Source organism: Parasteatoda tepidariorum, chromosome 11 (genome assembly GCF_982258835.1).
Source record: "Parasteatoda tepidariorum strain Cologne lab strain chromosome 11, Ptep-v5.0, whole genome shotgun sequence".
NCBI lineage: Eukaryota > Metazoa > Arthropoda > Arachnida > Araneae > Theridiidae > Parasteatoda > Parasteatoda tepidariorum.
This window is the reverse complement of record NC_141765.1, coordinates 61,219,819-61,244,401: the sequence shown is the minus strand read 5'-3', so window position 1 is coordinate 61,244,401 and position 24,583 is coordinate 61,219,819. Positions and strand designations below refer to the sequence as shown.

At 27.9% G+C, this 24,583-nt stretch overlaps 1 long non-coding RNA gene across 15 annotated transcripts; it reads left to right on the top strand.

The window, feature by feature from the left end:
- The first annotated feature begins 779 nt into the window (after positions 1 to 779).
- On the top strand, positions 780 to 23,666 carry LOC107446674 (uncharacterized). Of its 15 annotated transcripts, none has more exons than XR_011638172.2 (8): positions 780 to 902; positions 3,936 to 4,029; positions 4,345 to 4,416; positions 13,877 to 14,204; positions 14,298 to 14,395; positions 16,964 to 17,108; positions 20,792 to 20,927; positions 22,998 to 23,666. It is a non-coding gene; the product is annotated as an uncharacterized LOC107446674 (long non-coding RNA). The 15 variants fall into 15 exon arrangements; XR_011638171.2 differs by having other exon boundaries at positions 785 to 941; positions 16,964 to 17,097; XR_006225338.3 differs by having other exon boundaries at positions 785 to 941.
- Positions 23,667 to 24,583: the final 917 nt, after the last annotated feature.

The following is a 24,583-nucleotide window of genomic DNA, read 5'->3' as shown; positions in this document are numbered from 1 at the left end:
GTAGGTATAGGTCCCGAGTTTCTAATAAAAGGTCTCAATTATTAGAAACTTCAAAAAATCCCCCCTTCAGTATTTAGACAAACAAAATAAGTTTCATAAATCGTAATCGATTTAAATTTAACCGAGCTAAGAAATTTATAGGGAAGAGATTTTCATTGATTTTTTTATTAATTCTTATTACATTTTTTATTTATTTATTTTATGCATACATTTTAAGAACAGGTGAGTATTTTTATTTTATTCCACTCAAAAACTGGATGTCTGAGAAAAAATAGAGGCAAGCAGCTGATCCGAATTTATAAACAATCATCGTCTGCGCCAAAAGACATTGGTGTTTAATGTCTGGAGCCTTACCATTAAAATAAATGCATCTCTTTTGAGTATTTTGTTTTTTCTGGGCTTTCTGATTTTAATATCAAGAAAAATCTTGGAATATTTTACCATGCGAGAGCTATGACCCATAACCAAATTTAATAGTTTTTTTTTCACATTACAGATAAAATTTATAAAACTGTTGAACGACTTAATGGAGGAATCCTAAGCCAGTTAAGTGTTTATTTAATAATTAATGAGCTTAAAGACATTGTAATGTATTGTAAACATTGTAAAAACATTAATAATAGTGTTTTCACTTAATAATTTTATTCTTTTGCACCATCTCTTAATCTCCAAGTTCCAAGCCGTAATAAAGCCTGTGAAGTCGCTGAAGATCCGCAGGAACAAGACTTTCTCTAAAGTAGTTATGAGTTAAATAAGCTTGATTCTTTTTGCAACAGATGGCACTGTATTAGTTTCCGTCAAAGCGCGAAAAACATTTTCTTCCGGTCTGCCAACCACGCAAAATGTAAACAAACGAAACATTTGATTCTCATCAACAGCCAAGCTAACGTTGTTACCTATAGGTTACAATTTTTATTTTCAAAATTACACTATTGCTTGATGTAAATATTTTTTGTAACAATTTCTTAACGAAATTCTCGTAATATCAATGTGTATTTGATTTCAATACATACCTTTTTTTTTAACTTTTTTTATCAAAGCATGCAAATTTAGTACCTCAATATTCTTGAAGCTGTTGTTTGTAAAGTTGATTCCATTCATTTTTGTTTCAAATCTTTATCATACAAGAAGATAAATGTATTTTTGGTTATTTTGCTCCAAAACAAACATTTTAAAACAAAGTATTATATTTTATTAGTGCATCATATGCAAAATACTTATGAAACTAAAATGTGGTTTGGCTATCCAAAGGTCCAGATTATAAAGCTAGTAAACTACTTATCACCTACTAGGATCATTTGGTGTTAGAGATTTTTTAAATTAAACATTCAAATATAATTTTTATATTAATATATGCACAATTTTAAGTTCATATTCAGAGATGCAATGGAGGGAGTATGCCAAAAACTGAGTAGTCCCACTGGTTTTTCAATCTCATTTTTGAATTTTTTTATTAAATCTAATTTTATTTTATTTATTATGATATTTGTTTATACTGAATAATCAACTTCAAATGTTTCACCCTAATATTCAAACTTAATTGTTTTAACATTATAAATGTTATCAAAACTGTAGATAACGGCATAGGTTATACAACACTATTGAGCAGACACAAGAATGAGGAGAGAAAAATTTACTGAAAATATTATAGGCATTGTGAATGAATACATAAATAAGATGTTTGAGTTTTCTTGGTAATATTTTTTTTTCACCATTAAATCACACTTATTCAATATTAAACTGTTAATGATGCATGAATACTTTATTTGATTTATATTTGAATAATTATATAAATAGTAATAAAATGGAAATACCCTTATTTTAAAGCTTAATAAGAGAATTATAAACCAAAAGCAACCTAAAAAAACTTTCTGTAACACTTTCATTCATTACTTTTTAAGAAATGTGTACATAAAATGCTAAAATTTTTAATGTTCCCTTGCTGAAAAGTTGCCAGTAAAGCACTGTTCACTAGTCTAAGTTGATGGCAATTCATGTACCTGACTACTTGTCATGTATCGGTTACTATTAGCAACCACTTTAATACTAATAGTACATCAAGAAAATAAGTTATATCCTAAACCTTTTTGATGAGTTAACCTGTTATTTGTGAAATTGCATTGTGCATTTCTGAGGAGAAAGCGCATGTTCATTATTCATTTAAATTTGATCAAACAAAATTAGAAAACAAATTTAATATATATATATATATATATATATATATGTGGGGAGGATAGTTACAGACCATGTCAACCTTCATCTATGAAAAGGTACCCCGACATAGAGTAGAGTTAACATGTCTTATATACTAGTGAAGTGTAGTTGTAATTTTGTAGTGGTAGATACGCTACAGTACTCCCCCACTAGAATTATATCTGTGATAGAATTCGATGAACGAATACCACTAGTTGATTCATTGCTGTTCTTGTGAGAAGCCGGGAGAGCTGTATTAAGATCACCGTATTTTTTTTAAGTGCTGAATGTGAGAGGTGTATTAACTTAACGGTCGTAGTCGCTCCTCTGTTGCCGTTAGCAGTCGAGTAATCACAAGTATGCAAGCCGACGTTGTGAGTGATCGAGATGAGACTGAGTAGCAACTGCGTGAGGAGGTGGATAATGATGCAGTCACAAGTAGCAAGTCAACTGTTCAATGTGGACCATCCAACGAAGTAGGCGTTACTGCCGATGTAGGCGTATCCAGATCAAAGTGGGCGTTTTTTTTGCCAAGGTAGGCGTGTTCACATCACGTCCGAAGGTCACCAATTGTGGGGAGGATAGTTACAGACCATGTCAACCTTCATCTATGAAAAGGTACCCCGACATAGAGTAGAGTTAACATGTCTTATATACTAGTGAAGTGTAGTTGTAATTTTGTAGTGGTAGATACGCTACATATATATATATATATATATATATATATATATATATATATATATATATATATATATATGTGATTCCTAACTTGCAACACTTTATGTGTAAACATCTTATTGCTATTAAGAGAGTGATCTAATTCAGCCTTGGGTTAGAAAACTGTATGTTGTAGTAGTGACAATTTTTTTGGATCTTCTAACTTTCAAAGAATTAGAAAGAAAAAGATATGTATTCTAATAATATCAAAGATATTTCAATATAGTCATTCATTAAAATTTAAATGAGTCATTAATATGTTTTGTTTCAGATTTTTATATAAAACTTTATATGTGCAAATAGTTTATAATTTATAAATGTAAGATAATAAAAGGGAAAAAATTTATTTTAGTTACTTGTAAAAGATTTGTTACAATTTTTCACAAAAGCTAAAGTAGTATGTAAATTGAAAGGGATAGTCTTAATTTTTTTTTAAGAATTAAAATTTATTTTTTTTTTTTTTTTCGCAGAAAAATCTTTTATTTTGAAATGACTCATTCATCCATAATGGTACTTACATTAGCTATGTCATTGCTTGAGCAGTGTGTCACACTACCAATGCAAAAACAAAACAAAAAAGTTTTTTTTTTAAAGAAGTAAAATTGTTTTTATCAAAAATTTCTCGAATCTTATCAAGTGAGATTTAGTATTAAATCAAGATCTCTACTACAGATTTTGAAAATCCAACAATTAAAAGCTTGCATAGTTTTAGATTTTAAATTAAACTATGGCAAAATATTTTTTTTTTAAAAGGATAATCTTAGGTTATGCAAAGAACACATTGGATGCTTTTGAGAATTTTGAATCTTAAAAAATTCATATTTCAAGTACTTAATTCTTTATTAATTAGAAGTGTCTACAATAAGATTAATATTTAAAAGCTGTGATAATTTATAACAATTAAGAGCTTAGCATGTAAAGATTCTAAGTCATGTTTTACTGAAAAATTGAGATTTTTTGGAGAATGATCTTATTGCACATCTTTAATTATTCTTTAATGCTTGATTTATTTTGCTAAATTTCAGAGACCTTGGTGAATGAAGGTAAAAAATGATAGCCTTTGAGTGTTTTCATCATGGAAGAATGTTACAAGAGTGTTTTTCTACAAACAGTCACATAGTAAGTAACCTTAGAAAACTTTTCTCTTTTTTTTTTCAGCAAATCTAAGCACCAAAAGTGTGACATACTAAGCTGAGTTAGATGGATTTATTTGTTTTCATATGTTATAAGCTTCTAAACAAGATTTAAGTTGAAGGCATAATCTTTATTTCCTATTGTCAACTCTAACTTAAAATTTAATATAATCAATTTCAATAAAATGTATTTTAGATCCTTCATCCACTTAGTTTTTCAATTGAAAACCTTTATCTTTTTAAATTTAAAAATTTTGCTGGAATTATTCTCTATTTAATTTAGTTTCTTATATACTTGCAGATAATTTATTCATGCTGTAGCATAAAAGTCATATTACTGAACAACAGCCCATGGTAAGAACTAATGCTCAAGGTGTGTATCTATCAAGTGGTCTTTTATTTCTTTTTTTTTTTCTTTCAATCAGATTTAGTTTATTATGCCATTTGATTTCATTACCTCTAGTCACCTGTTTTAGATAGGTTTCAAAAAATTTAGTTTACTGGAAAATTTTCCATCAAAAAGCTGATAGCCAGTGAAGAAAATCAAAGCCCATAAATGAAATGAATAAATTGATGAATTTGAACGAATTAAAGAATGTTTTTAATTGTCTAAAATACTTTTTATTTAATGTAAAGAGATCTTTATAGATTTTTTGGTGCCAAGAAAAGTTTTGAAATTTTGCTCCTTGGTCCAGCACTAAGTCGGATTCTTACTTGAAAAATATTTGTAAAATATTGCTTGTTACAGAATGAAATTCTTTAACAAGTGCTGTGAAATAATGCTGTGAAAAATCGTTAAGTATTTGATAATAAAAATAATAGAAATAAACTTTAAAAATTTGAGTTATAAGCTGTCGATGCTCAGGTAAATATGTACTCTCTGAATAAATAGAAAGAAGTGGACTGTAAATTTGCACAATATTCAGGGTTCGTGATTTTTTTTTAAAAAATCAAAAAAATCTGATTTTTTTTAAGTCAGATTTTTATTCAAAAACACAGTAAGAAATTTAATTTATGATTAAAAATACTTTATAAATGTTTAGTCAAAATTAAATTAACATTAAAACTATATTATAACAATATTTTAGGAGCTCTAACTTACTAAAATAGTTTTTTGTTATAATACATAGCTTTGAATGCATGACAACCATTTTGGAACAAATGCATGATTGAAATTTAAAGACACAAAAATATTGTAAAAATATCGATTTATCGTTTCTTACGAGACACAAAAATATTGTAAAAATATGAATTTATCATTTCTTACGAGACAGAAAAATAAAATTTTAAGAAAAAGTTTTTTGTGAAATTATTCTACAGTTTTTCCTAAAGTTGAATTTGGGAAGGTACTGCTTAACGGTAGTAAATTTGGCTTGGATAGACCCCTGTACTTTAACAATTAAAGCAAAGTTTCAATTAGCAAACCATAATTTTAATTTAAAATTGTGATTTCTTTTTTTTCCTCTTAATTTTTAAAATGACAAAATAAATGTAACATATTGTGTTTATAATCTATATATTTAATCTATATATTTTTATATTAAAATATTCATTTTTAATCCTACATCAATAAAATATAATGTAGATTTTAATTCCATGCTTTTTCAATCAAAAGGTAGAATTTTAGTTAACATTATTTGCATTTTTTTAAAAACAAATTCATGTTTATTAATTACTTTTGACAGCTATGCAAGTCTAAATTAAGACAGCATTAAATGTTTACTTTAATCTGTACTTTCAATCTCAAGAATCAATAGATTTTTAAAAATGTAATTTCAAGCGCGTTGGAATTTAACACACATCAAAGAAGAAAGTAATTTCATTAACTAAAATTAATTACTGTAGCAATTTATTTAAAATAAATTTTAAAACTAAGAAAAGAAAATAATAAAAGTATCAATAATTGAAACACTGTTTTTTAACTTTTAAAATCAATATATATATAAAAAAATCATTTGATTTAAATCAATGTTTTTTTTATAAAAAATCATTTGATTTAAATCAAGCTGATTTAAATTAACAAACCCTGACAATATTTATTTCTTATTATTTGGAAGAGAGCTTTATTTGTAGCTCTTCACAGTTCTCCTACCACTCTCTCTGTATTACACATGTTTTCATTGATTGTGCTACAAAATCGTGCGGATGTATACTGCTGGGCATTGGATTGTTCTAACTATCAACAATTAATATTAATACACAAATCACTGGTAAAACAATAAAATACTCACAAGAATATGAACAAGTAATATACAGTTTAAAAAAGAAAGTAAATAATATTCATTCAATTGGCAATAATCAAATCTTAGAAATGGTCTCTTAAAGATTCCTTTATTTGTTTTAATTCTACAAACATGAACTCTGCCATCCTTTCTCGGAAAGACCTTCACAGTTCTACCTATTGGAAAATTGCATATAACTAAATCATCTTTTATCACAACCATGTCTCAGGTTTTAATGTTTTGTTTATCAAAGTACCATTTCAACCTTTGTTGCAAAGTTGACGAATCATTTTTGTGCCATTTTTTTCCATATCAATTGCACAAAGTTAGTGGTTTTGTGCCATAAATTCAACCTATTAACATTGGTTAGATCCTGTTCAATGATTGATGTGAATGGTATTCCGATCAGGAAAAAAGAGCTGGAAAGTAATCTTGATAACTACTTTCTTTTCTTTTTCTCTTCCTTCTGTGCATTAAATTAGGGGACGGTTGTTTTTTCGTTTATTTCAATTTAGTTGATGCTCGGTAGTCAGTTGTGTAATTTGTTTTTGAAATTTGTTTTCAAGTAAGTTTTTGGACATTATATTCGTATGTATTAGTTTAGATTTCATACTTTTGAATTTTGTACTGTATTTTCTCTACCTGGACTTTGGCAAAACCTTTGGGGTATAGAGAGAGCAACTTAGATATTTGTTGTGCTCTCTCGATAGAAAAGGTTTTGCATTTTTTACTTTCGGGGCTGGTACCCCCTGACGACATCAGCTTCGGTTGTCATATTTTTAATTGTTTTTCTTAATTTATTCTTTTGGATTCAATTTTGTTATGGAATTTCTGCTGCATTGCACATTTTTTCACTGGAAGTGTAGTTTCTAATTACTTTGATTTCTTTTCTTATTTTACTAGAAATGGCGCACACCATGCCTTGTGACAATATTCAAATCATAGGTTTTGGTCCTTTCTCCTCTTCTTTCTAAAGAATGCACAATTTTCTTGGCTATGGTGAATCAAGATCATCCGGTACATTTTCTTTATGTCTACTGTGAAAGCATAGACATATTTACAAAACCTTATCATGATAGAAAATAAATCACTTTGTACTATGCCTCCAATTAATTATAATGAATTTAAGGAATTACCAGTCAAGGTAGGATAACTCGCATTAAAAACAATTCTTAGGACAGTTGATTGCCTATCAGGGAGGTAAAGGGGGAATGTAGTAAGTGACTTCTTGCTCATCATCCAAAATTTCTGACAAGTGTCCCATCTCTGAATATTCATGAAGGAGATCCTTTTATGAAGATAAATAATTTAACTCCTTATTTAAACGTTTCCACAACAGATTTCTTTTTTCCAACGCAAACTCTAGATCAAGAGTTTCTTTAACGAACCCACAATCAATTTTATTATCTTCCACATTTGATATGCTTCTACTAACTAAATAATCAACCACAGAATTTTGTAAAATTTCATTCGAGTTAGGAGGGTGAATTTGCCCAGGATTTTATTAGCTAAAAAAAAAGAAGAAAAAAAGGATTCTGCACCGATTAATAAATCAACTCTATGTGGACTGGGAAAATACTCATCAGCTAAGTTAATGTTTTCTAACCCCTTCATACACTTGTTTATTTTTTTTTTTTTTGAGGGTGTGAGATCAAGAATTTTGGGAACAACTAATAAATTTAAATCAGTGTTAATAGTTTGAGCTTTATTTATTAAAGTAGCACATACTTGAGACCTAACAGAAATAGCTGAGTCGCTCAACCCAGACACAACTATGTTTATTTTATTCTTACTCAATTACAGTTGACCTGCACATTCTTTATTTATGAAATTAGACATAGATCCTGAGTCTAATAAAACACGGACTTCACTCCCATTTCTGAAAGACTCACATAAATAACAAATTGCTGTGCTCAAAAGAACTGTTTTGTTTTTATTCCAGACATAACTCCAGAGCGGAAAAGATATTGGCGTCAATGTTTTGCTCTTCGCATACTGCAGGTGTAAATTCAGAAGCTAGCTGAGAGAGGGGGAGATTTCCTCTTTCAATTCATTTTTTATTTGATTCTGAATTCATAATGTTCTCCCAACTAGTTGTTAAACGTGATGCAAACTGAACGTACGTTTCATTTAACTATCTTGTGGTTCTGAAATTGTCCAGAAAGGATGGAGCAGTTAGCTGAAATTCTCTGAGTACTATTTCTTTCACTTTTTCATAATTATTAAGATCATCATCACTTACGTATGCCATTATATTAGACAATCTTTCACCAAGCAGATTAAGAAAGTTTTCCGATTTATATTTATCTAGTACAAAACTTAACAATAAATACTCGTCCTAAAGAGGTAAAAAAGAATCCTCAATTTTCGGGTGTACTAGGCGATTTAATGGTTAATGTTCTAATACTTTTAATCAAAGAATCTCGGGAATTATTAGATTCAAGTAATTCTATGTTATTCTCTTTCGACTCGGCACCAATATGTGTAATTTCTAGTTCAGTTTTTGTTCTCTCAAGCTCTTTTGGCTCAGCACGAATAGGTGCAATTTCTAGTTCAGTTTTTGCTCTCTCGAGCTTTAAACTCGCTACCTTTAATTGTTTTGATTCTTCAGACTTGCACTCTTCTAATACTTAATTTACAAGATCACCTACAGTTTCAGAGTCAGTTGGATATTTTTCACAACTTTTATTTATATCAATTAAATTTATATCAATTAAATTTACCGCAGTCATATTATCATTAATCTCTAGATCTAGTTCTCTGACAATAAGCCTTAAATCATCTTTTTTACAATTCTTTAACTGTGTAAATCAAAGTACTTTTTTGTAAAAAAATCATAGCAATCCTACTTTGAAGAGGAAACCACGAAGCCACTGATTTCTTGGAACACAGTCACAATGGTTATCTCTCGGAACTAGAAACAAAACTCTTTTCATTCTAATTATTTTAATATTGCTGATTTTTCAACCTGGTGAGCAGACCACTCATGTCGATGCTCAGGTAAATCTGAACTCGCTCAATAGATAGAAAGAAGTGGACTGTAAATTTGTGCAATATTTATTTCTAATTATTTGGAAAAAAGCTTTATTTGTAGCTCTTCATAGCTCTCCTTCCACACACTCTCTCTCTCTGTATTACACATGTTTTTATAGATGGTGTTACAAAACCGTAAGGATATATAAGCAGGGCTCAGTGTATATCCAAATTCCATCAGTTAAATTGTTGTATGATAAAAATTGAGCTGGCATCAATGTCTCCCAAAGTCCAACTGAATTTTCTGAAATAGACTTAGGTGTTTCTTGTGGAGTCCATGTTAAATTGCTTTTTGTTTTATCTTTGTTTGCTTATCAAATGAGCTCAATAACTCTTATTAATAGACTTTTATGTTTATTGAAATTAATTTATTTAAATGCAAACTTATCTATTTGTGAATCAAACAGATCTTGGTTAAAACAGATTATGTGAAAAATTCAACGAAAAAGCTGATTTTTTTATTCATTTAGAGAACTGAACACTTTCTTTACAAGTTCTATATGCCTACTTAAAAAAGCTCACCTTGAAATAACTCATCAACTCTAATTTAATTTAATTAAATTATGTATTTTGATTGAAAGTTAGCTTCAGTATCTCTGTGCAAGCTTTTTTGACCATAGGTTACTTAAGATTGGAAATTAGGGATTTTGTCTCTTCATTAGAGAATTTGAGATGGTGCGGGTTAAATTTTTTGTAGCATCGATATAAACCATTTAAATCCTTTCATTAAGATGTTCTCTACCATGCTCACTCATTGCCCATGGAAGCATTTTTGTTTTTTAATAGCAAGAGTTTTTCAAATTTGTGCTTTTAGTGAATTTCTTAGGAATGTAAATAATAGAATTTTAGTCTCTGTATTCTACTGAATAACACTGGGAACAAATGTTTTGTTGCATTTATACAAGTACTTGATCTTATCTAATTTGTTAATGGGGATTCCATACCTGAAATTAGTTTTGTTCGTAAAGTTAAAAAAAAAATTCAAAATATTATCTTTAGCTTAGATTATTTTTGTCTGAATGTACAGGTTTATAAAAAATGTAAAGGTTTATGTATGTATATATACACTTTTGAACTTGTCTGATCATTTGAAAATAACACTTAAGACAAAAAACATACCACCTTACTATATCGTATCATTAACTAAAACGTATTATCGCCATCTTTCTATTGTTCCCTATGTAGCAGAGAAACATTAACTTAGTTTTCACTTCAGGAAATTTTGAAATATCCTGGTTCGAAATGTATTATTAAATTTTATGAAAACCGTAGCTTACAGAGAGAGACAGATTGCTCAGTAACATTAAAATTTTTCAAATCTGTTCAAAAATCTCATGCAGCAGAAAACAAGAAAAATTTGATTCCTTGTTTAACCGGTTAAGGAAATGGGCAAAATTGAGAGAATGTTTCTCCCCTACACACAGTTCCCCTATCAGTTAACATGGGAAAACCGGTTTTGCTATGCAGAGAAGACTGCAGGTTAAAATGCGACTTTTTACGTGCAGAACCGTCAGTGGGTTAATCTTTCAAAAGATTGAAATTTCCAGGAATAATTTATAGGATTCACCTCTTGAAATTAATGTAATTAAAGTTTATGATCAATCTTTAATTTATTTAATAGTATTCATGCTGTAGACTTTTTTCTTTGTTTTCCCTCAATGAAAATTGAGCTTATGGGTGAGTTTACTAAGAATTTCTTTCTTTTTCTCCATTCAGTATTTCCCTTTGATGACATGTTGAAAAATCAATCTGTTTCCAAAATAATAGTCTGGTTTAATGTGACAAATAAATCTAATACAAATGCAGTGTTAAAAGAAATTGCACGCAATGAAACATATTATGGTATCTAAAACGAATACACATTTTTAGAAACAATTTTGTTGTTCAGTTGCAACTTACAAAGCCAGCCATCTAAAATTTTGGAAACTCGCGTTTTTTATTTATTATTTATTTTTTTAGTTCAGTTTTTTAAGTAGTTCTAAGTAAACTTTTGTCCAAGTACCAGAAAATATAATTTGCCTTTTACATGTGATTTGCTGCAAAGCCTGACATTTCCATATCCTGTTGCTTTTGATCCAGAGTTTACATATTCTTGTTGTTTAAAGATAATCTGTCTTGTGCTGAACTGTTTACACAAAGTTCCAATTAAGTTTTGTGTTATTTTTTTTTTTTTTTTGACTTTGAAAATGTTTGTTGAGGAAGTCTCTCCTTTATAAATCAAGAAGATAGAAACATGAAGAATGAAAAGAAGAAAAAAATCAATCTGCTTTAATTTGTTTTCCATTTTTACATTTAGTTTCGGGTTTTTAATTTGTTTAATCAAAATTTATAACAGTTAATGGTGAATATTATTTAAACATTACATAGTATTATGGTTTCCTCATCATCGGTTGATATTTTAGTTACATATTATGCACATAAAATTCATTTATCACGAGAGGCTGTTTTTTTTTTCTTTCTGAAGCTTTAGAAATTCTTTAACTCCTAGTCTATAGCAGAAAAAAAAATTCAAATATATTTCACTTAAATTATGATTTTAATATTTATAATGCAATTCAGCTGAACTAAAAATTTTTTTTTTTATTTTCATTACATCAATTTTATTTTGTTAAATTGAATGAAATTTGAATTTTGATTTAGAATAAAATCAGCCAACTCAAAAGTGCATTACAAAACTATCCAAATTAAAAATTGAATAATCTCTTGCTTTTATCTGCTTCTGTCTACTGAAATTATTTTTAAAAATACAGTATCTTCATGCCTCTGAAACCATAGTTTTGGTCCTTATCTTATTTTTGCTAAGTATTGCAGTAAATCAGCACTCCTTAAAATTTTTATGTTTGCAGGTAGCAGGTTTTACTACCCAATGATACAATTGCAAAATATACTGTGTGTAAAATAATCTTAGATGTTTGCTTTTCAGAAAGTTAGTTTTTCTTTATTAAATGTTTTAGTTTTGCACCAAGATAAGCCTGCAATGAGAAAAATACAAGGGAGCTAATAGTTGAACTTTGTATATTTATTGGTGCTGAAATTAAAAAAATAGTAATTTTTTTCTATTACATCAGGTTTTTTTTAAAAAAATTCAATTTTACTTGGATTTTTTTTTTGAACATTTACCATAAAAAAATTTTGGTTTTCAATTTCTTCTCTCCCTGCCTGACCAACAGTCTATTTTGTTTAAATCTTAAAAATACCTCTATGACATCCCCCTGTCCCTCAAAATCTTATCATGGTACGCTGATCTCTCAAGAATGCTAGCAAGCAAATCGGGGATCATTTTTCTGGAAACAATTTTAACGGCTGCTTTTTACGATACATGGCTTCGAGTGAGAGACGTTGTGAAAGTTTCCCGGGTGACTTTTATTGCGTACGTTCTGAATATAGTGTTGGTAAAACTTACGTGAGACGCATTACAGACAATGTAAGACAATTTTATCATGCATATTTTGACATGGAACTCGAAAACCAACGCAAATTTTGTGCTTTTCATTGTTCATATATATATATGTATAACCGTCATTAAACAGCTGGCCCAATTTTGGGTTTACGACTAGTAATATTCAACTCCGTAGCCTTGAGATTATGAACCAATCCAGAAGACGAGACAACTCCTAGAGGTATGTACCCCCAGAGGTATGATTTGTTATGGAAACATAGAGGACTTTGTGATTCGACAGATTTAATGTGCACCAGTCAATCATTTACTACACGGTTGGCGTTCGACCGAAGGGGATCAGACCTGCTTCCTTTTGGAGATGGGCCCTGTGCCCTAATAACCAGGCTATCCCGGCCTTTTCTCATAAAGTTTGTGTGCAGTGTCTCAATGATCTACGCTTATGGTTTCAAGGAAAGAAGACTGCTTTACAATTTGGAATTCATATGACATGGACCCCAAAAATGAAAAACTTTTGATCATTGGTCATCCATACATCAATCATCCATTTTATGTAAGTTACCTTAATAAATATAAATTAAAAAGTATGTAGGTCATTTTCTTCTAGAAACTCTCTTAACCTCAGGGAAACTTATTGTTTTTCTTTCGACCAGAGGCAACGTGTGCGATCTGGCAACAGTGCTTTTCATTCATTTTAACCTATAAATAATTTGCCAATTGCTTAAAAATCAATTTTCCATCACAAGACTCAATTTTATATTGATTAAAATGGAAAAATGGCAGTTACCAAATAATACATGCAAAGTTCTTTGAGACAATTTTTGAAATCTGCACATCAAATAACAAAAAAATTAATGAAAACTTGTATTTTTCTAATTCGTAAGCTTGTGTTATATTCAAATATGTATTATGAATTTAAATTGTTCCCTCAAATTACTATACCTACCTGTGTATTATCTCCAGTGGCGCATATTCCACTGCACCTATTTCTAGCTGTGATGGGGTTTGTTTAGCACAACAATCTACTTTTATTTATGATGGAAATAACCTAAATACACAATATAATTTTAGTATATACTTAAAAATAATAATACGTTTAAATCTTATGTAATAATTTTTAAATTATTTAAAGCTACGATTGATAAATGTTGTTGTGAATACAGAATAATATTTATTTTTAGCTGATGAAATAACTTTGAATTTCAAAGCCCCTCACAAAAGCAGAATTTACGTCATATGTGAGTGAATCTTTGTCCCTGGATCATGCTGAAAAGGCATTCACACTGGATGTGAAAAAAAATCATGTATGTGAATTCAAAGATGCAAACAGAAACCTGATTGTCAAGATTTCCCTGGGTTAATATATTTCCCAATAAGGTTCTTGCTCACATCTCTACATATTCGAATTTTTCGCATCCGCTGTGAATAGTCCTTTACACCTTTATGGCGGAATCTCGGAAAATAAGTTCAGCAGATTATCCCCATTGACAATTTTCATGTTTTTAACAGGTAATTCGCAAATTATACTGAAAAAATTGTGGTGGATGAAGCCAAGAAAAATTTTTTTTGATAATAACTAAATATTTGTTTTTCTTTTTTCAGTTCCTTTTAAAACAAATTTTCATTTGAAGTTGTATGCATAATGCTTGTGTTCTTGAAATGAAAACTGAATGAAGTTAAATCAAACAGTTTTCTTTTAAGTAAGTTATATCTATCTTATTATAGCCTATATTATTTTATCCCCTCTTTAAAATATTTCATTTTTATTCATCAGAAACTATAACAAATTAATGTATGAATTATTTTGATTGTTTTACAGAAACCATAGCCTTTTATTACATGTTTATAATTATTTATTATGCCTCTTGTAAATATCTTTATTGTATTTTGTAATTTAAATAATATTTTTAGTGATGTCACTGATTTCATTTTCATATAACAATGCCTTTATTTCCATATGCGTTTTTAAACTTTTTGTGTTTGTTTAATATACCTGCATAACAATACAGGAAATTTGTATTAGTTAATCCAGTGTACAGTGCCTGTCATTTAATGTGATTACATCAGTACCTGAAAGTTTTGAATCCAATAAACTGCTAATTCCATTGCCATAATATCTTCTTTTTATTTAAAAAAGGTATATCTTATCTGTTTTTTGGGGTATTAAGAGAATATGCCCTGAAAAGTACAGTTTAAGAGCCAGTTTTTTCTTTTAAAAAAATCAGGCAGTGTTGGATACTTGGCATTTTCGATTTTGTTAAACTTTTGACGATATCTTCTTAATACAAAACTATTAGAGGCATAATTTCTTATTCCCCCCCCCCCAAAAAAAAACAAACATTTTCACGCTTTTGGAGACTAAAACAGAATTTTAAGAAAAACACAACTATTTACAAGACACATTACTTGTGAAAAGACCGGATGTTTAGCATTTTAAAAAGACTTAAAGTGCTTATTTTTCATTGAGTGCTTGTTAAGAATGCTTAGTTTTCCTTTTTTCCAAAAAAATACCTTTTTTGTTGCCATGAATCATGTCATTCTACACAATCCTTTCCAGCATACTAACTACTTCATAGTACAGAAACATCAATTGTTTTATATGTTTGAGAAACTACTCACTAGTTCTTATAAACATATAAGACTTTGATGTATTTTTTTTATATTTATTGTGCTTATTCATTTAAATTAATTGTACTTATTAATTTTGTACATACATATAAATTTTGTTCATTTATTAATATTATTTTTACTGTCAACTATCTAAAATTTGTTCTTCTGTTTTTGTTGTATTTTATTAAAGGATTTTATTTACATCTAATTTTCAAAGTTAAAAATTTTATATGAAATATGTTAGTTTGAGCGTGATATTAGATCATTATTTTAATTTATCTGTTCATTTTTAAATATTTTTTCCTATCTTGCATTTGCACTTGCCTTGTCTTGTAATTAAATTAGTGCCTGTTGTAGCCTAATTTTCACATTTCAAAGTTTCAGTAGCACTCAAGCTCTCATCTCAATTCCCAAAGAAGCAAATACAAGACAAGTTAATTTCATTTTTTCTTGCTCTCAATAGACACTAGGAATATAAACCTCTAAGATGGCATTTAAACATTTTAACTCACAAAACAGATTGATAAAGTCAAATATATCACACTCATAGAGAGGTAGCCAAATTTGTAATTATCATCAACCACATCGCATTAGCAATGCAAAGCATCATGAGCTGGTGAGGGGCAGAAAAAGGCAAAAATTTTCCTAAAAAACATCAAATGTTTTTGCACTAGATATGCCGCAAATGTAAGTTGTACATATCATATTTTGTCAAGAAGGATATTGTTGGATGATTCTTTCACTACTTTTCATGTAACTAGTTGAAAAGTCTATGAAATAAAACTTCGAATCAGGATCAAAATTAATTTACTTATTGTAGAATATCATATGCAGATTTGACAATACTTCAAGTAGACCCACTTGAAAAAAGTTATTTAAAAAAGATCCATTTTATAATTTGTATAATTTTGGATATTAATAATATTATAAGAAACAGAATTTTTTAAAATGTGCTATAGGGGATTAGAGTCCCTCCAATAACCTTGCTTTATTGAAAATGAAATGTATCATAAGTTAAGCCCATCATCATTGAAAACAAATGAATGAGACAAATTTTTATTTTGTGATGTAGCTAAGTTAACTGTTAATCGATCATAAAGCGTTCAAAGAGCTTTTCCCTTTATCTAATACACACAAAGTAGAGCTTGTTATGTAATAGAATCAGTTATATCTCTTACCTTGCTTCAGAGATCACCTAACTTATGAGACAAACATGAGCAATTAAACTAAAGCAGTTAAGGAGCTCCACCCCATTTCCGTTCTGTTTTAGCCATTGAAAACTTTGGTGAAACAGGAATGCCACAAAGATTTATTAATACCTTATAACATCTTTAGCCAATATGAAAATGATTAAAGAGTGGAAGAGTAAAAATAAATTTTTGATATCCTGTCTTGTGATATCAAATAAAAATTAACTGTTAAAATAATTAACCAATGGATAATAGTTATATATAGGATATTCTTGGAGTGAAGCAAGTAGTTACAAAAAAGAAAAAATTATTTATTGTAGGTAAAAATAATAAGGTTGAAATGTGAAAAATACATGGTAATATCGATATAACATTGGAGGGGATTGAAACAATGTATTCAATAAATACTATTTAATTATTTTTCTCTCTTATTTTAAGGTTAATTAAATTATTTGTTTATTTTCTAAGTATTGCAAAGTTACCTCAATTAGAGGAGATGTGAAGGAGGAATTTCAAAATTGACCTAAGTGAATTGGAAACTAACAACAGTATTATGCAGACAAAAGTGGAAGTTAATAATGTAAGGAAAGATAATAATAAAGGTATGCATTATGTAAGTAATAGCAAATTACTTTTTCTCTCTTATTTTAATTATAATTAAATCTTTATTTAAATATAGTTATGTAGATTTGGGGTCTTCACTGTCATGGATGATAGTGATAAAGGAATTCAGTATGCATTTAATAACTATTATATGATTATTTGAATTAATTTATTTTTACTATATTTTTAAGAATGTTAATTAGATTGAGTAAAATATACAATAGTTATTATGGCATAACTAGTAATTATTATGGCTATCTATAGTATGATAACTAAGTGCTTTTATACTAAGGCTTGTTCAAACTAATGACTTTGTTACAAATTACTATCTAGTGTTAATTGGTTCTTATAGTTGTATAGTATTTTGGTACCAGCAGGTTCTTTTCTCTATATATTAAACAAATCATTACAATAGCTGCCACTGTTTTGGGTGTTCAAGTTTATGCTAAACTTTGTTATGCTTCACAGAGATAATGACATTTAGAAACTGTTTAGAAAAGTTTACTGTAAGTATGATATGTTAAAAAAAAAAATTTGTTCAGTAATTATTTCAAGAGTAAAAATACTTATTGTAAATACTATGCAGGTTGTTCAGTGGCCCACAAAAATACATTGTAATCTTATCAGCTTTTCTTAATTAACTGTTTGTACCTTTAACAGTGTCATACATTGACACATTGTGAGAAGAATTCAAATTTCATGATACTGTCAGCAGATATTGAAAAGAATTAATATGCTTTCTTGATGGGAAAAAAAATTAGTGCAAATAATCAGTTAGAATAGGCACTATCTTTGATCTATCTCTAAATTGTACCTAATTTCATGTGTGGATGGTATGAAAATGCATACAGAATTAAACTTTTAAACAATATAAAATATTTATTGCTTAAAACAATTAGCTACGCTTTTGTGTTGAAATAGCAGAAAATATCTTGTACCAAAACTGTCAGAACTGTGAAACTACTGAAAAATTAGACTTCATACTACATATTTTTTTAAAAAAATTTAATTTCTTGTAGATTGAAGAAAAAAATCTCTTGAAGAAGCTTCTCAGTTCTTTAAATTTTTTAGCAAAATTTCTCAAGACCAGTTCATTTAATCAAATTTAGAAAATATGCCTTTTATCATATGTTATGTAACATTATATTGATTTTATACTTTTAAAATCTGGTGAGGAATAACTGAAGATGTTTTGGTTTTTATTTTGTGTTGCTGAATAACAGTTATTGTTATTTAGCTTGTTATTGTTATTAGCAATTATTGTTAAAGATTAAAGCTATTTCATGGTTTATTTGAAACGTTTTCCAATAATTTATTTCAAAAGATTTAATGGTATTTCATTAACTCTATATACTAGCCTTGATGCAACAAAATTTTATTTAAACTTTTTTTAAAATTATAGTTTTTCTTAAATTTATAGTGAAACGATGACAAAAAAATGTGTAAAAATTCCATTTTTATCATACCCAAAAACTAAAAACTTAGAATATTCATTTTGTTGTGCCATGTAAATTGAAGTTCAATGTGCCTCTGCTGTTACTGGTTATACACATAAGCCCTACTCTTAAAAAGTTAAAACTCTGTCTTTTTTATTTTAAGTTTTGGAGCATCAGATTAACTTTGACATGAAATTTGTGGGGAAAATTATAAGCTTTGGCTATATTATACAATTGGAACAATGCTGTTTCATTAAGATAATGGCAGTTTGTTGTAAATATATATCAAAAATATAAGAAAACATTTTCTAAGATTTTCTCTTAAAATAATAGTGGTGTTTTGATCGTTACATGTCAACATGCTCAATTTTTCAAAGATTTTATTAGATCAATTTTTTCAAAACATGCAGAAAATTGCAAAACGAATTTTATATAATTAAAAAATCTATTGAAAATATTATCAAAAGAACATCTAGAAGTGAAATTTGCTTTAAAAAAAGGCATTCTAATTACCAAAGAAGTACTTTAAACGTTCAAATAGTTTGTTATCAATTCTTTTTATATATATAAAAAAAGAAACAAGATAATAGGAAACTTGTTTAAAATCTAAATGGCTAGAACTACAGATTCCTCAAAATCTTTTATTTCATTCAATTAAAACTTATGGTTTCATTAACTTTTTTAAAAATTATTTTAATAAATTAATCCAATATTGTGTAGACACTTTAAAGTTTGCAAATAAAATAAAAATTACCAAGTTTAATGATTATTTACAAATAAAATTTTAAAAAATTAGTTAAAATTCGTATTTTAATCTAAGTTATTACTGTGTTTTGTAAAAAAAATCTTTGTAAATTATCTTACTTCATTTTCATTTGTTAACGTTATTGAAGCTTTTCATTCTTGGTACGTATTGTTTTCCTGTTTATTTTTAATTTCTAACTTTAACACTCAAACACTATTATTTAAATGTTTTCAATTCCTCTTATGTTCATTGCAAGTGAACTATTAGTTTTTTTAAAAACGTATTTTTGTTTGCTTTAATGTGTTTAAATTAATTTAAAATTGGTTTAAAAAACAGCTTTTTTAAACAACATAGTTTACTCACTAAACATTCCTTACAGTAAGATTATCCTAACCTCAAATCTAAATTTCCCTTCTTTGACAATTAGCAAACTCTGAACTTTGTTAGTACAATTGATGTTTAAATTTTGAGGATTGCAACAAATTGACCAGAAAATTTATCGTTGAAGGTAGTAATTTTATTAACACTAACCAACAGTACTGATTCTTGACACTTTATTCTAGTTATACTTACATAGATTTAAAATTCAATGACTTTTTGTGCCCCAATAAATGTTATGGTTAAAATAAATAAGTTATTATTTTTCACACTTATTAAGTTTAAACAAGTAAAATAAGTCTCAAATTTGACTTTGTTAATCTTAACTTTACTAATATTGATGAGCTTTGTACGTCATTTTATATTTTTAAGCACTAAATTTGAACTTCGTGAAGCTAAAATCAAGCAAAAAATTGTTTTCCTATTCGTTCTCAATTTGCAAAAGATTTCAGATTTTAAAAATATGAACCTCTTTATTCTCTTAATTTCCCAATTGCAACAGTTAACTTCATAAACAAATTTTTCGCTATTATGTTTGAACAAAAATTTAATTTTATTGCATATATTTTCTGTATTACTTATACACAAAACATATATTTACTATAAAGCATTTAATAATTAATTTGATATTCTTGAAAGTTGATATGTTAAACAGATAGAAATTAAGCTTGAATACAAACGTTATTATATGAATAATATAAATGTTTGTATCTGTTAAACTTTTCAAGCCATGTGCTCTTTCTTCCCTATACACCATTTAATTTAATTTCTTTGAGTATTTGCTGTTGTATATCTTTTACATTCAGTTTAGCACAGCATGAATTGCAGCTGACATTAACTCAAAATCTGGGTCAGGATGAAAAGAAATTTATAAATTTTTAATGAATTAAATTTGAAGCTTCATTCTGAGCAAATGCTTTTTAAAAAAATTAACAAAATTCTGGATTAAGCTTAAAGCAAAAGGTTAGTAACTTTTGCTTTAAGCTTACTCTTTTGTAGGTAAGGGTGGAGCAAAGGTCAAGAAATTCCCAAAACAAGGTAGCATAACTGAATGAGCTTTAAGAACATTTAATGTTACCATTTAATGTATTTTGCTTACTTCAAAATTTATTTAACTAGTTGCTCTGTTTTTAGATATGTTATGATTGTATCTGCAGTAACAAAATAATATCTGGCTTATTATGGAATATTTGTAAGCAGCTGCGATCAAAGGGAAAATGCCATACAGCGGGATGAGACAGAAGTAGATAAATGCTTTGGAAGTTAATCTGTAATCATAAATACCTTTTTTTATAATTTTGTGAAGAACATTACAAACTTGTTAATTTTGTAGGTTATTTAAGTTATCACAAATCGGATTTTTTTAAAAAATTCATTCATTCGTAAATTATGGCTTCGATGCAAATACTTTCACTTTCCCCTGTTTTTCTTGTTCTTAAATTTATTTTATATAGTACATATTTATTAACTTTTGTTTATTAGTGAAACAACAAAATCTGGGTCATGTTAAAAAGAAATTTATAAATTTTTGATTTAAAATTCATAAATTGTCACTAGTAATCTTTTTTTAAACTACCTTTAAGCGGAATAAAGGTTTTATGTGTATATCCTTAAAATAACAGTATAGAGATATGAAAATTTTACAAAATATATCTGCACCACGCTTTTTTTTAATGTGGTGGATAAAGCTTCATTTTCAATATTAAGGAGAAGTTTTAAAGCTTGTTTTTTCGAAACCAAGTCACCACCTTGATTTGTGTAACTTTGTACCACCGAATTTGTCAGTTCAAAATCAACTAAAATCTTATTCTGGCATCAAATCTTATTATTATTGAAATATACACATGAAATTTCAAAAATACTCTAAAAATATTTTTTTATTGTCTAAATTTTTGGAAGAAGACAAAAAAATTCGAAAGGAAAGTATGGAATTGTTAATTATTGTTATCTATTGTTGTTATATATTAGTATTGTTGTTATGAATGATTTATTTATTAATTCTTCAATTATTTATTTAAATATCGGTTTTCATTAGGAAGCATTAAAATCCACATCAAACAAATTAGAAATTTATTTAGAAATTGGGTAATTTTTTTTATTTAACTTTTTTGTACCATAAAAATCAAATAACCATGTTCAATATCTCTCTTTTCTTTATCATGCTTAGCATAAAATTGTGCCTCTCTACTCAGATTAATATCTGCAAGCATTCTTAAGAGTACAATATGAAGCAATACTTAACAGAAACATAGCTTGTTTCATTTATCTCAACATCTTCTCCACATATTGTGTCCTCAGACAAAAACATTATCTTCGTCCGTTTTGTTTTTACAGATCACTGCCTTCGTTTTTTCTTGACACGTAACGAAAAATTGGCATAAAATCACCCACCAAATTGTAATATTCTTCTTTACACATAAAATAAATACATCACATAAAGTTAAAAAAAAAGACAAAATTTCCATTGACAAGAAATCAATGGGCAGCAAAAGTCGCCAAGTAATGATTAAAACCTCTATTCCTTTTGATGTTGCCACTCAATAATAGTGAAATAGTTTTAATTTTCTATAAATGAGGAAAGAGTGACAGGACCACCTATTCTTATCTTAGGTGGTCCTTGATGTTATCTATGGTCCAATAGATAGTGAAATTTTAATTACTTTCAATCTTGATGATTGCTTAAACTATTTAGTTCTCTGGGTGTATGTTATTCGGCAAAAATGACTACTCTTAACCAGCATAATGCCATATGCTTAGAACAGACTTTATAAGTTATGAAGGAAGTGGTTTGATTGGATTAGCAGTGTATCAAAATATGTCCAGTAATTGTGAATAATTATTTGCTCTAGTTTTGAGTATTCATGTTTTAGCTGCTTCTTGTTGTAACATTCTTTTTTCTTTGGACCACAGTAATCAATATATCGAGCTTCGACTTTCTTATTATTTTATCTTCGATTAAATATCATAGTAAGAAACTAGTTGATTCTATTGAAAATTAACCAGGTTCAACAGAATCGCAGTTAAGAAATTTGCCTGAACTTAATTATTTTTTTCAATTTATCAAAGCTATTATGATTTAAATTTTCTCTCTTAATTTGAATATATTTTATTAAGATAATTTGAATTTTGTTAAAAAAAAAAGTTTGAAATAGAAAGTGGTATTAGCTTATTAAAAAGAATTTTTTGAATTACATTAACTAAATAATAATTTGTGTTGATGTGTAACTTCTATGTGCTATTGTTCTATCACAGACTATTAATCTTTGCTGCCAACCAATAGCAATATTTTCAAATTTAAAAATAAATTCTTGGTATATATTTTTAATTCAAGATTTTGCAGATTCGCAAGAGCTAACCATGGAGATGTTTTCTGATCAAATCTCTTCTGCAGCAAGTCCTGTAAAAAAATAAAAAGACTGTGCAGCTGAAAGCAACATTATAATCATAAACAATTGAAGCTGAATTTCTAATTTATAATGTGTGTAAAAAAATTCATTTAGGGCAGTATTATTGTTGCAAGTTTTCTATCATTTAATTGAAAATAAATTTTATACATAAGATTTTATTTGCTCAGTTACTGTCTAATTGTGATAGATTAAAAATGTTTACAGTAGGACTTTTTTGTTTAATTTTAATATAATATTACTTGATGATTTTATTCAAATAATGCATGTTGTACTACAAATTAAACCTTTCACAAATCAAATTTGTTGTCTTTAGGAGAAGTAACATACAATTTTTGAGATGTTGATTTTTCTTTAAATCTTTTTAATAAGGGAAAATTTTAGATGATCTTTGTATAATATTTTTCTGTAAACTTTCTCTCTTTTTGTATTTAGTAAGTTAGTGCAATTATGTTCAACAGTTCTGAATGATAAAACAATATAAGGTGCCAAATTGATTAGTGCTGATTTAACATACACAAAAGCATACCTTTTCTTAAGTGAATAGGTATTTTTTTGTGACATCTGCTTTTTCTATTATGTGTAAATAAAAAACATTTTAAGAATTCTGGTTTTTGTTCTATGTGTGAATGAAAAACATTTTAAGAATTCTGATTTTTATTTTATTTTGAAAAATTCTACATAGGTTAAAAAACACATCTGTAATTGGCAAAATATATAATCTTAACCATTCATTTGAGCTGTTCATATTTTAACATTTGCACTTTTGGTATCATATTATGTTGCAAAAGGAGAGACTTTTTATTGTTATCATCAACTGCTTTTTGCTAAATGCATTTAGAATCTTCTCTTTTTCAAAAAAAAAAATAATAATAAATAAATAACCACTCACGGCCCTCTCTCTTTGCCATCAAAATTTAAGAATTTGGAAATTTTAGTTTCTGCACTGTAACTTGTTAAAGAAAAATATTTTCTTAGTTCTTATGAATAAGAAAAAAAGCCAGTACTGCTAATGAGTTGTAGCTTTTTTACAAATGTAACATATGCTGTAACTATTGCAAAAATGAAGGAATGATTTAAGAAATGTGTTAAAACATAATTTTTTAAGATTTTATTTAATATGCACAAAGAGAGGACATATAGCAAATATCACTAGAAACTGATGCATTGAGTCTCCTTCGAGCTGTCAAATGACAAATGTGCTAAAATTAATATCAAATTGAAAGGGTACGACGGAAAAATTTAAAGTTTTGTTACAAGCTGGTCGAACAACTTCAGAAACACATGCAGGGTTGTTTAAACTGAAGTGGTTTAGATCAATTATTTATTTTTTTTTTTTACTGACTTACTTGGGTTATTTTTAAAAGTAAAAATCTTCTTTAGCAATTTAATCTCCTATTCATATAAATACTTGGTGTTTAAATGTATAAAAATGAAAAAATAGCAAGTTCTTCCTTGAATATCTTTTCAATTTTGAGTTCAATAACTAATGTGCGTCGGTGTTACTCGTTATTTAGTTACT